Genomic DNA, 12,942 nt, shown 5'->3' on the forward strand with positions numbered 1-12,942 from the left:
TTCTGAGGACAGTCGGTTCCCTTCAGATACATTCATATAAAGACACGCACATATCATTGCCTTTTGAAGTGTAATCCAGCCCTATCGCAATTCTTGTCTGTTTGTCCCTAACAGTAAAAGACCTTATAAAATTATAATTAGGACTTTTCTTATACTGTTTAACGTATTAAAAACTTTGTACGGTCTTAAATGTGAACTGAATTGAGGAGTTTTTAAGTACCTACAGGAGCCCTCTAACGTTACTTTAAAATAGCTGTTGAAACATTTGCCAGCCCGACTGGAAAACACAATCGCCCCAGGACACTGGGCTAGCGATTTTGCGAGCCCTGTATCGTAATGTATTATAATATCCAAAAGACAAACGATGCATTGTGACAGCGGATATGTTACAAACATGTAACCATTAAATAACAAATATAGACGGAGGCTTACGAGATCTGATGTCTTTTAGTCTGAGGCCGTTTCGCCTTCAGCCCTTTAGTCCTGAGTGACGCAGTTTTGCTGAGAACTGATGGCGTTTAGTTTGTGGCGCGAAGCCATTTTAACTGATATTACGCACAGCTCAAGTAAAAAAAACACAAAGTCCTATGAAAAATGGCGTGCAGTTTTAACGCCTTACCTGTTTCTGCATTTCGTCAGTATTAAAGCAATATCCATCGCGTAGTATCTAGCAAGAGAAAAACACATGTGGCTTCAAACGGTAACACTTTACAATACGTGTGCACAAATAAGCATTAATTCATGTTTAATTAATGCACAGATAATCACAAGTTAATGAAGAACTAAACAATTTATTAATGATTACTACATCAGCAACTAATGAACATTCTATATGATTCATAGATTAAGTAATCAATACATTGTTATTAGTTAATTGTGCCATAATGTATTAATTCCCTAATAACTTATTTTATCAACTAATAGTGCAAATTCATGTGTTAGTTACTACAGTGGTCAAAGCTATGTACTTCAACTTCCAGTTGTCTGCTTTAATTACTCATTAACTAATGATTTGCAGAGATATCATTATGTTATGACTTTACTTATTGAGGCACAAAACTATTAGCTAATTGTTAAGTAATATGTCATTGTGGTTATGATATAGAATTAGTCAGTTATGCGCCTTAATGTGTTGAAGCCATGCATTTAAACTTCCAGTTGTCTGCTTTAATTAATCATTAGCTAATGATTTGCAAAGATATCATTATGTTATGACTTTACTTACTGGGGCACAAAAATATTAACTAATTGTTAAGTAATATAGTTATAGCTAATGATTAATTAAAGCAGACAACTGGAAGTTTAAATGCATGACTTGAACCCATTTTGCTAATTAACACATGAATTTACACTATTAGTTAATAAAATTGGTTATTAGGGAATTAATACATTATGACACACTTAATTAATAACAATTTATTTATTACTTAATCTATGAATCATATAGAATGTTCATTAGTTGCTGATGTAGTAATCATTAATAAATTGTTTAGTTCTTCATTAACTTGTGATTATCAGTGCATTAATTAAACATAAATTAATGCACATGTGTGCACACGTATTGTAAAGTGTTACCCTTCAAACAGCTAATCCACAAACACACAGACGCACTTCCAGATTAAATGTATACAGCCATGTCAGTTCTTTACCGAAATAATGACTTTAGCAATAAAATGTTGCCATGCCTGAAAATATATCAAAATGTAATGCTTTTTGCAATAATATGCGAACACTTACCGGTTAATGTGGATGTCCGCCCGGTAAATTACCACCGCTCCCTCTCACGGTCGACTCTCTCTATCTCCCGCTCTCTGAAAGTTAAACACGCATAACGTCTCGAGTGAAAACTGTAAATATAACAATAATGACCAAAAATATGGAAAAATAAAGAGCAACTTTACCTTTCTGAGGTCAAATTGGAAAAAATAAGCCCATTACGTCGGTTAATCCAGCTGAGAGAAAAATGCCGATCTCAACTACTGCACTGTGATTCACAGGAAAATATTATTTTACTGTAGAATTTCCCGCGGTTGTATTTTTACCCATGATGCATTGCCGATTTACAGCAACTTACTGTATACATATTCCACAGTATGGATTTGTTCATTTTACAGTAATAATGCTGTGAAAACTACAGAAATTTGTTACAGTGTACAGAAACATTTGTAACCCGTGAAAACTCTGAACAACGTTAGCCATTTTGAAAATTATAACAATTAACAACTTTTAAAAAACTCCATCCTCAAAATAAACAAAAATCAGTACAAAATTCTCCAACATGACAACTAAATTGGCTCAAATCTGTGGGCCTGTTCCAACATTATTTTTTATTATTTTCGCTGTATTTCAGTCTGTCCTTAATTTCAGTAATAAGTGTCAGATAGTAAGAATATTTTACAAACATTATTTTAGCGAAAATTGCAAACAGCACTTTTAATACAATTTTTATGAACAAAGCACTTATTTTCCCTAAATATGAGTGAACGATGCGATAGACAGGATTCTGTGTGCTTAGATGGGCACATTTCTGCATACCTCATTCACAGAGATTGGGCTAGATCAGTTGGTCATTGCACACACACAGACACACACACATTGCCTCAAACACACACCTGCGATCTCACACACGTGTATAAAGATGTGCGCACATGCACATGGCCTGTGGTGGATTTTTGGCTGCTTTCAGCTTCGTGCTCCAAATAAATAACCCAGTTTTATTGACACAAATAGAACTGCCAGGAGTGAAACAGGGGAAGAGAACGAGTGTGAAAAAAAAATAGAGATAGATAGATAAGGTACAAGTTCAGTTTACTAGGTAAAATCCGCAATGCATTTCCTCTAATGGGGTGTACGATGCAAACGTGTGTAGAAAAAAGAGCATATGTTCAGACTGATGAGCACAGAACAAATAGAAATCTTTAATGGGAACAACCCATCAGGCAGGTGTGTCAAGAGTTTACATGGGTGTGTGGATAAAGTGGTTTCGGTAGGTCAAATTTGGTTGCGTATTAATGCATATTTTCACACTTATTGCATAATTTTCTTACATAATATACACAGATATGAGAATATGTTAACCTGCAACCTCAATGTCGAGTTTAGACTCACCAGTGCCGTTCACTTTACAAGTGACGAAAGTTTTCTCCTGAGATTTGATCCTGAGTGCAGTGGATGAAAACCCACACTACTCAGAGATACTGGACTGTACAGAAAGAACAGAGTTTATGTCTCAACCCTGATGGCGATCCCTAAAACCACTCAAACCATTAAACAAATAAGGGCAGTAAGATTTGCAGTCATTGTGTCAATCATGGTGGTTATGCCTCCTATGTCAATAACTGCCACACAGGAAAATAATCTGACATCACTTCCTGTTCTAAGATATAACATGGGACTCCCCCATCCTTTACAAATTAGGTAGGGTTCACTCGGCCTTCAAACTGTGGCATTCATAATTTGAGGCACTAGCTTTGATGGAAAGACGGTGAAAGCTTTAATACTTCAGAAGTATCACAACATGATGACAAGTTGAGATTTTTTACTTTAATAATACTAAGTATGTAAAGCACTTCTCTAGATGGTCCCTCCAGTAAATATCCATACAGATGGCCGTTCTCGTTTTCATGCTATTTCCAGTGTCACCCTCATAATAGTAGCTGTATTCTGTGTTTCTCTGGATGATAGATTCGGCTGAAGTCCCGCGGCTGAATTAAGAACGGAAACAGCGACCTCTTCTGGAAAAAAGCGACGTTGTGGATAAGTAAGTCCTGTAAAACCACTGTAATACAAAACACTATATACAATGCAGTAGGCCTACGGGGTTCACTATTCTGAACTTAACTGAGAATTACAATTAAAATTCCTGCTATGCAACTAACATACAGCCACACAGCCTTACATGGAAATTAACTGCAAATAAATAAATATCTCAGTATCTTACAAGAACTTAAAAATAAAAAAAATAACGAGGGGCTTTCTATTCTGTTTCATCACAGTCCCAAAGCTCCATTTCTCAGGGTTCCTCCAGTCCCAGAGGTTCAAAAAGTTTAAAAAAGCCTTTTCTCGGGGTTCCCAGTGATGTTCTTGACACTGCCTAGATGTTCCTGTCGTGGACCTAAACTAAAGTTAGGACCAGGACCTCAGAGCAGGTGCCTGAAGCCATTCTAGTTCCAGATCTCTCTGTCTTCAGCTGCCCTTGACCTCAATAAATATGTAAATATTTAAATAAATGCATATTGAACTGACCTATTTTTTATAAAATGCAAATCAATTTTACTGTCCAACCCTTAAAATCCATGCAATCCACCAAGAAGCAGGTAAGATGAAAAAGCAAGTAATGGGATGACATCAAGGCAATGCAAGCCAAGTTTATTTCAAAGTGCTTTGCATGAAAAGGAATTCAAATAATCATAAAAAATTTTTTAAATTATTACAAATTTGATTTAAAATGAATTAAAACCATTGAGAAATTTAAAAAATGAGGATGCATAAAATACAGTGCAATCATTCGGACATAGCACAGACCAAATTCTGTGTTTTAAGTCTAGGTTTAAATGTGGCTACTGTTTTAGCACATCTGATCTTTTCTGGAAGCTGGTTCTAGCTGGTTCCAGTATCTGCATTTGAATGCAGTTATTGGCTCATCAGAGGTGGTGTGCAACAGGTTTGGGGGTATTGCCTCTAGAGGGTACAGATTTATTTAACATAGAAATAGAACATAGAAAGTAGTTGCTGTTAAGTCCACAAGTATGTCCTATTATCTTTGTTTATTAAATCTGTGCTTGCATTTGGATTATCACGCCATTTTGTCCCTGCATACGTTACAGACGTATGACCAACCAAGCTATGAATCCAGCAGCACAAATCATGCATCTCGTTGTATAGACTATAGGAATATGTCATGACATGAATGCACAAGGTATGCCTTCTAATTTTTTTTCAGGATGGCTATCTGAGCTGCTCAGTTCATGTATGCCTCTGTGGCATCCTCACTGGACATTGGAGTATTATATCAACCTTGTACTGTAGCACAGCGGCTTTGAAATTACTGTGGGAGTCATGGAGGAGGAATGCAGCACTCCTGCAGTAGCCTCTACTCCAGAGTCTCTCCCCATCATGACTGATACTCCAGAGTTTCTACCCCTCAAGGCTGCCTCTCCGGAGTCTCGTCTGTCATGACTGCCATGCCAGAGTCCTCAGCCATCATGACTGCCATGCCAAAGTCCTCAGCCATCATGGCTGCAGTGCCAGAGTCTCTAGCCATCAGGGCCACCATGCTAGAGTCTACAAAAAATAGCTCTGGGAATGGAAAGCTGATTTCCAGTGTGTGGGGGACCTCTGTACTCTCAAGCCCTGCAGAATCTAGTCCTGTCATGCAATGCCCAATGGTACCAAAGGTCCTTTCACCATCGGCTGCGCTTTCTGTAATGCCTATTGCCATCTTACAGTGAGGGAAAAAATATTTGATCCCCTGCTGATTTATTACATTTGCCCATTGACAAAGAAATGATCAGTCTATAAGTTTAATGGTAGGTTTATTTAAACAGTAAGAGACAGAATAACAACAAAAAAATCCAGAAAAACACATTTCAAAAAAGTTATAAATCCATTTGCATTTTAATGAGTGAAATAAGTATTTGATACCCTATCAGTCAGCAAGATGTTTGGCTCCCAGGTGTCTTTTATACAGATAAGGAGCTGAGATTATCTCTTTATAATCTCAGTTTGTTACCTATACAAAAGACACCTGTCCACAGAAACAATCAATCAGATTCCAAACTCTCCACCATGGCCAAGACCAAAGAGCTGTCCAAGGATGTCAAGGACAAGATTGTAGACCTACACAAAGTGTTCGGGTCAGATGAGACCAAAATCAAGCTCTTTGTCATCAACTCAACTCAACCGTGTTTGGAAGAGGTGGAATGCTGCCTATGACCCCAGGAACAATATCCACACTGTCAAACATGGAGGTGGAAACATGCTTTGGGGGAGTTTTTCTGGTAAGGGGACAGGACAACTGCACCGCATTAAAAGGACGATGGACAGGGCCATATACTGTCAAATCTTGGGTGAGAACCATTGAAAATGGATTGGTATTCCAGCATGAAAATGACCCAAAACACACGGCCAAGGCAACAAAGGAGTGGCTCAAGAAGAAGCACATTAAAATCTTGGAGTGGCCTAGCCGGTCTCCAGACCTTAATCCCACAGAAAATCTGTGGAGGGAACTGAAGGTTCGACTGGCCAAAGTCAGCCTCGAAAACTTAATGACTTGGAGAGGATCTGCAAAGAGGAGTGGGACAAAATGCATCCTGAGATGTGTGCAAACCTGGTGGCCAACTACAAGAAACGTCTGACCTCTGTGAGTGCCAACAAGGGTTTTGCCTCCAAGTACTAAGTCATGTTTTGTGAAGGGGTCAAATGTTTATAAACCTACTTTTTCGAACTCCTCCTAGACCGTTTGTCCAATGAAGGCCAAGGCTACAAAATGGGATTGGGAATGAATGCTGCACTGCTGGAGGCTTTCCCTGGTTAAAAAAAAAAAAAAAAACAGCTAAAACCAGCCTAGGCTGGTTGACTGGTTTTAGCTGGTCAACCAGCCTGGTTTTAGCTGGTCAGCAGACTGGTTTTAGAGGGGTTTTGGCCACCAGCTAAAACCAGCTATTTCCAGCTTAAACCAGCTAACATCCAGCCTAGGCTGGATTTAGCTGTTTTTTTCAGCAGGGTTATTTTCAATATGAATGATTTAATATAAAGTTATGGTGCTTATAAGGACATTTTTTTGAGCAAACTGTAAAAACGCAAGTGCCAAATCCTGTCTCTTTTGAAAGAGAAATCATAGTTCTGCTGCACACAAGAGAAAGTTTTTTATAATTTCAGTACTATAAATTTTTTAACAAATAATAAAAATGCCCCAAAATCTAAAGTACTGTATAGGATTCCCATATTTAGCACGCATTTGTACTTAGTGTGTTCTGTTTAGGTGTGAAGATCAAAAACTGTTTCTTCTTAGCAACTTGCTGGCACTGAACCACAAGAGGTGCGCATACCAGCTCAAACCTGAAGCAGAGAATAAGAATGTTCAACCAGTCTTTTTGAAATTATTATGTATTTATTTGTTTGTTTTTGGTTGTCTTATCACATTAACAGTTGAAATGCAAAATGATTATGAGGTATCAGTGATTTACAATGCTACAAATAATACCTGTTGTTAAAATAACAGTGACACTCTGCTTACAAAGCTGCTACAGAAGAAAAAAAAACTTTGTGGTTAAAAGCAATGAACCGGATTCTGGTTAAGGCGTCAAGCTCACATGCAAACATCCACGTTGTGAATTACGTTGACATTATACAACACACATTAAACAACAAGCACTGGAAAGTGAACAGCTGGCTTTGAATAAAACACCTTACAGCTACAGTTTTCTTATTGCTTTTTCAGGGAATGTTTGTTCAACATGGAGACTGCAGAATTCTGGTATCATAAAACACCACCAATATATTCAGGTGAGCTACATTTTGTACATACAGTAAACAATGCTTATTGTACAGTATGTTTAAGTACATTAATGCACTTGTATACGTCTTACCTAAATTAGTTTGTAAGTATAACTTACAACTCTAACCTGCAAGTGTGCAGTGTTTCCTGCTCTTTCAAAATGCTAAATTTGAAAACATTGTAATGAATTTACCATTGAAACACTGTAACAGTAATCAATAAATATGGAACTGACACAAGCTATATATATATTGTTTACACATGAAAAATGTAGCCTACATTTGCAGTATGATTTTTAAAGGTGCTGTAATTTTGAAGATTTCTCTTTAGCTAATGGACCGGAAGTCTCGCTCATAGGCTCACTTCCACGTTGAAGAATTTGGTGGATACCACTTTTCAAAGCCCATTTTGTATGCATGAAATGTGAACTTTGAGTTGATTTGTGTTTGGAAATATGATACATTTATTGGCGGTACATCACCTTCCAGTATTACTATCCGAAATACTCACATTTACTATACAAGTTATTTCTTGTGTGCTTGTGTAATACTGTAGCTCTTGCTTTAGGAAAGGCCATATCTGAGTGACTGTTTTATATCTTCATGCAGAATCAGAGAGAAAATTTGAGAATTGTGTTGCTGGGTGTTTCTGGTGTTGGAAAGAGTGCAACAGGAAATTTAATACTGGGAGGTAAGGCTTTCAAAGCGACCAGAACCAGAGTGAGTGAGATACAGAGAGGAAGAGTAGAGAACAGAATCATCTCAGTCATAGACACTCCAGGATTTTTTTACCACTGAACTGACTGATAAAGACCTGCAGAGTGAAATAAAAAGAAGCGTTTCTCTCTGTCACCCTGGTCCTCATGTGTTCCTGCTGATGATCAACCTGAAGAACATGAAAGAAGAGAGGAACCTTGTGAAACAAATTGAGGAGAAGTTTGGACCACAGGCTTTTAAGTGCACCCTGGTTTTGTTTATTGGAAGGGAGCAAATTTCCAACAAAGAATGGATGGTCTTTATGCTTAGTACAAAATTTCAGGAGCTAGTTAGACACTGCAGAGATACATATCATGCAATCAACAGTATAAATGAAATTAACCTAACTCACATCACAAAGCTTCTACAGAAGATTGATGAAATCGATCTGATTGATGAAATTGATGAAACAGAATGATGACCAGCATTACAATACTGACATTTACTTAAAGTCCCCAACAAAGATTAAAATAGTAAAGCAAAAACTGGAAGGAGAAAAAAAGGATGACCCAAAAAAACACAGAGAAAGAGACAAAACCATGAGAAAGTAAAACCATGTGGAAGACATTTAAAAGTGTAATACAGGAAAACATAACACATACTGTGATCGATCCAGAAAAGGAAACTCTTCTTTCATATACAACAAAAACTCATGAAGAGGAAGACTGGGTTTTTCAAGAAAGCAAGAATGTGAGTGATAGTGGATCATTAATAAGATCGGTGGAATTCCAGAAACTGACAGAAAACTGGAAAATAAGCAGAACGGAAAAATGGGAGCAGAGAAACACCCAAGCAGGTGAAAAGTCTTTATTTTATTACTGTCTATATTTTCCTCAAAAGTCTCTTAAAAAGACCCTTAAAGTAAACCCATGGTGCTGTTTGATAGATAATTCACTGAGATTAAGTTTTTACCATTTTTATTGTATTTACATGCGCAAGTTGACATGTAAAGTCGCCTACTGTGGTGTGCGAAAGTATTCACATTATGTTATGTTACAGCCTTATGTTAAACTGCTTTAGATAACTTTTTTCCCACATCAATCTACACTCCATGAGGTCAAGGCAAAAAAAAAAAACATACAGTATTTGCGACAACTTTGCAAATGTATTAAAAAAAAAAAAAAAAAAAAATGAAATAGTACATTGCATAAATATTCATACCCTTAACGCATAACTTAGTTAAAGCACCTTTACAGCCTCAAGTATTTTTTGCACATCTGCATTTGGCAATTATCTGCCATACTTCACCTCACATCTTCACCTCTCAAGCTCTGTCAGCTTGGATGGGGTCTGGCAGACATTTTCAGGTTTCTCCAGAAATGTTTGATTGGGTTCAAGCCCAGGTTCTGGCTGTGCCACTCAAGGACACTTACAGAGTTGTCTATAAGCCAATTTTGCGTGCATAGGTTCATTGTCCTGTTGGAAGGTGAACCTTCTTCCAAGCCTGAGATTCTGAATGCTCTGGACTGGATTATTATTAAGGCTATCTCTATATTTTGCTGTGTTAAGCTTTCCTTCTACTCTGACAAATCCCTCAGTCCCTGCTGCTGAAAAACAGCCCCAGAGCATGAGGCTGCTACCAGCACACTTTACTTTTAGGATGGTACTCTGCAGTGATAAGCAGAGCCTGGTTTCCTCAAAACATGATGCTTTGAATTTCATCAGATCAGAGAATTTTGTTTCTTACAATGTGAGTCCTTTAGGTGCTTTGTTGCAAATTCCAAGTAGGTTATTATATGTCTTCAATAAGGAGAGGATTGAGTTTAGCCACACCACCATAAAGACCAGATTGGTGGAGTGTTGCAGTGATGCAAAAGGTCTCTCATATGTCCACATTTGATCATGGAGCTTAACTAGAGTGACCGTCAGCTTCTTGGTCACCACTCTAAGAGTTGTTCCAAACTTCTTCCATTATGGATAATGGAGGCTATGCTTCTGTAAACCTTCAATGCAGCAGCATTTTTGTCTGATCTCTTCCCCAGATCGTGATGCAATCCTGTTTTTGAGCTCTGCAGGCAGTTCGTTTGACCTCAGGGCTTGGCATTTGCTTTGATATGCATTTTCAGCTGTTAGACCTTATATTGAGAGGTGTTTTCCTTTCCAAATCATACTCATTCAAATGAATTTGCCACAGGTTGACTTCACCCGAAGTGTAGTAACATCTACAAGCAATATGAATGCTCCTGAGCTTAATATCAAGTGTGAATACTTATGCAATGGAAACATTTCAGTTTTTTATTTCTAATAAATTTGCAAAGTTTTTTTTTTTTGGTTTGTCTTTATGGTGTATGGAGGGTAGATTGATGTGGAAAAAAAAGTTATTTAAAGCAGTTTCATATATGGCTGCAACATAACAAAACGTGAAAAAAAAATGAAGGCGTATGAATACTTTCGCAAGGCACTGACTGTATATCTGAACCCAGAACCAAACAATTCACTACTTATACTACGCATATCACAGCTATTAAGAAAAATATTGATACAGTCATAGGCTAGATGACGTGTCATATTGAGGCAAATAAAGCAATTTTAATAAATTAACTTCATAAGGAAGCCAATGTCTGTTGCTTAACACAAAAAAATCAATCTGCAAGCACTGGACATATAAAAATAGCGGGCAAATGAATTAATCAAAATGTACATTGCATTTATTTACACACGTCATCTTCTCCAATCATATCAGATCTCAGAATTGTGATGGTGGGGAAAACTGGAGCTGGAAAGAGCGCAACAGGAAACACCATCCTGGGAGAAAAAGTTTTTAAAGAAGAAATGTGTTCTGAATCGGTGACTCGAAAATGCAAGTAAAATCAGCAAATGGTAGAAGGTAGAATTATCTCAGTGATTGACACTCCAGGGGTGTGTGACACATTTATGAGAGTAGTGTGTAGAAATGTCTCTTCCTGGTCCTCATGCTTTTCTACTGGTCATCCGACTGGATGTGAGATTCACAGACGAGGAAAAGAACACAGTGAAATGGATTCAGGAGAACTTTGGAGAAGATGCTTTACATTATACCATCATTCTTTTTTACGAGAGGAGACCTGTTGAAAACATCTATAGAGGAGTTTCTGACAACAAACAAGCAGATGAATGAGCTTATCAAACAGTTTAAAGCTGGTTATCAGGTTTTCAACAACACAAAATAAAATCATACACAGGTATGGAGAGGAGGACGAGAGGATAAGGCAAGAAGAGGAGATCAAGATAAGGAAGGATGAACAAAAGAAACTTGTCAAGAGTGCTAAAATGGGAGCCTTGGTGTGAGTAGGTGTAGGAGGAGTGATTGGAGGTGCAGCACTGGCTGTAGGAACTGGAGTGGCACTATCTGCAGTTGTAATCACAGGAGCCGCATCTCTTGCTGGAGGAGCGGGTGCAAAACTTATCACAGATACAATTAAGAGGAAGCAGAGTAAAAGAGCAGCAAAAAAAAAAAAAAAAGTTTCAGGCATTGCATCACCTTAATGATTTTAGAATTTTAAGGGGTTTAAAACAGGGATGCAAGTATATCACGCAAAAGGGGTAAAGAAATTTAAAGCAGCTTAAAGGATAGTTCACCCAAAAATGAAAGTGCTGTCATTAATTACTCACTCTTATATCGTTCCAAACCCGTAAGACCTTCAGTTGTCTTCAGAACACAAATTGAGATATATTTTCGATGAAATCCAAGAGCCCTCTGACCCTCCATAGCAGGGTTGGATATTGATTCAGATGTCCAGATTCTGTTCTATTCTATATTTTGATTCGCAAGCTCTCGATTCAGTTTGATTCTCGATTTTTTAAATAGTAATACATTTCTGTCAGTTTCTTAATGTTAAACTAAACTTTTATTTTGATGGGTTGCCATGAAGAACTTGCAGCTGTTGTGTATGTGATATGATGGAAGTTTTCTCAAATTAAACTAAAATGCTAATGAAGTGACTCTCAGAGCAGCTGGAGATGAGATTGTTGTGTTCACATTGCTGTATTAATGCCGCGTTCCAGGCAACCCGTTACCTGTGTTTTTCCAACCTTCTTTCTGTGAAAGTGCACTGGAACGGCAGTCAAACCCATGACTTCCCACCCGTGAACTCATAGATCGATGTACTCCCAGTTTCGAGCTCTGGCATCACATAGCCCGCAAAACAACCATGGCAGCCCCTACGGGTGCTGTGTTTATGCAAGTGGTACACACTGGAAAAATAGATTTTAGGACAACATACATTGCAATCAAATTAATAATAATATAATAATAATAAATGCGCTCAGGCAGTTTGGTGTGAATTGCCTGGAACTCTACAAAGTTGTGAGTCGTGGTTTGAAGTTGTTATTTATGTCTTGCTGTCTATGGAGGGTAAGAGAGCTCAATTTCATCAAAAATATCTTAATCTGTGTTCTGAAGATGAACGAAGGTCTACGGGTTTGGATTGACATGAGGGTGATTAACTAATGACAGAATTTTAATTTTTGGGTGAACTTCCCTGGTGAAAAAAACAGCTAAAACCAGCCTAGGCTGGTTGGCTGGTTTTAGCTGGTCAACCAGCCTAGTTTTAGCTGGTCATAGCTGGTCAGCAGACTGGTTTTAGAGGGGTTTTGGCCAGGCTGGTCTTACTGTAGCTGGTCAGGCAGGGAAACCACCAACTAAAACCAGCTTAAACCAGCTATGACCAGCCAACCAGCTTAGGCTGGTTTTAGCTGTTTTTTTCAGCA

General features: G+C 37.9%; 1 pseudogene; it reads left to right on the forward strand.

Annotated features, from left to right (window-relative positions):
* Positions 1 to 10,914: 10,914 nt before the first annotated feature.
* Positions 10,915 to 11,474, forward strand: LOC141343252 (GTPase IMAP family member 9-like; annotated as a pseudogene).
* Positions 11,475 to 12,942: the final 1,468 nt, after the last annotated feature.

This window comes from Garra rufa, chromosome 9 (assembly GCF_049309525.1).
Source record: "Garra rufa chromosome 9, GarRuf1.0, whole genome shotgun sequence".
NCBI lineage: Eukaryota > Metazoa > Chordata > Actinopteri > Cypriniformes > Cyprinidae > Garra > Garra rufa.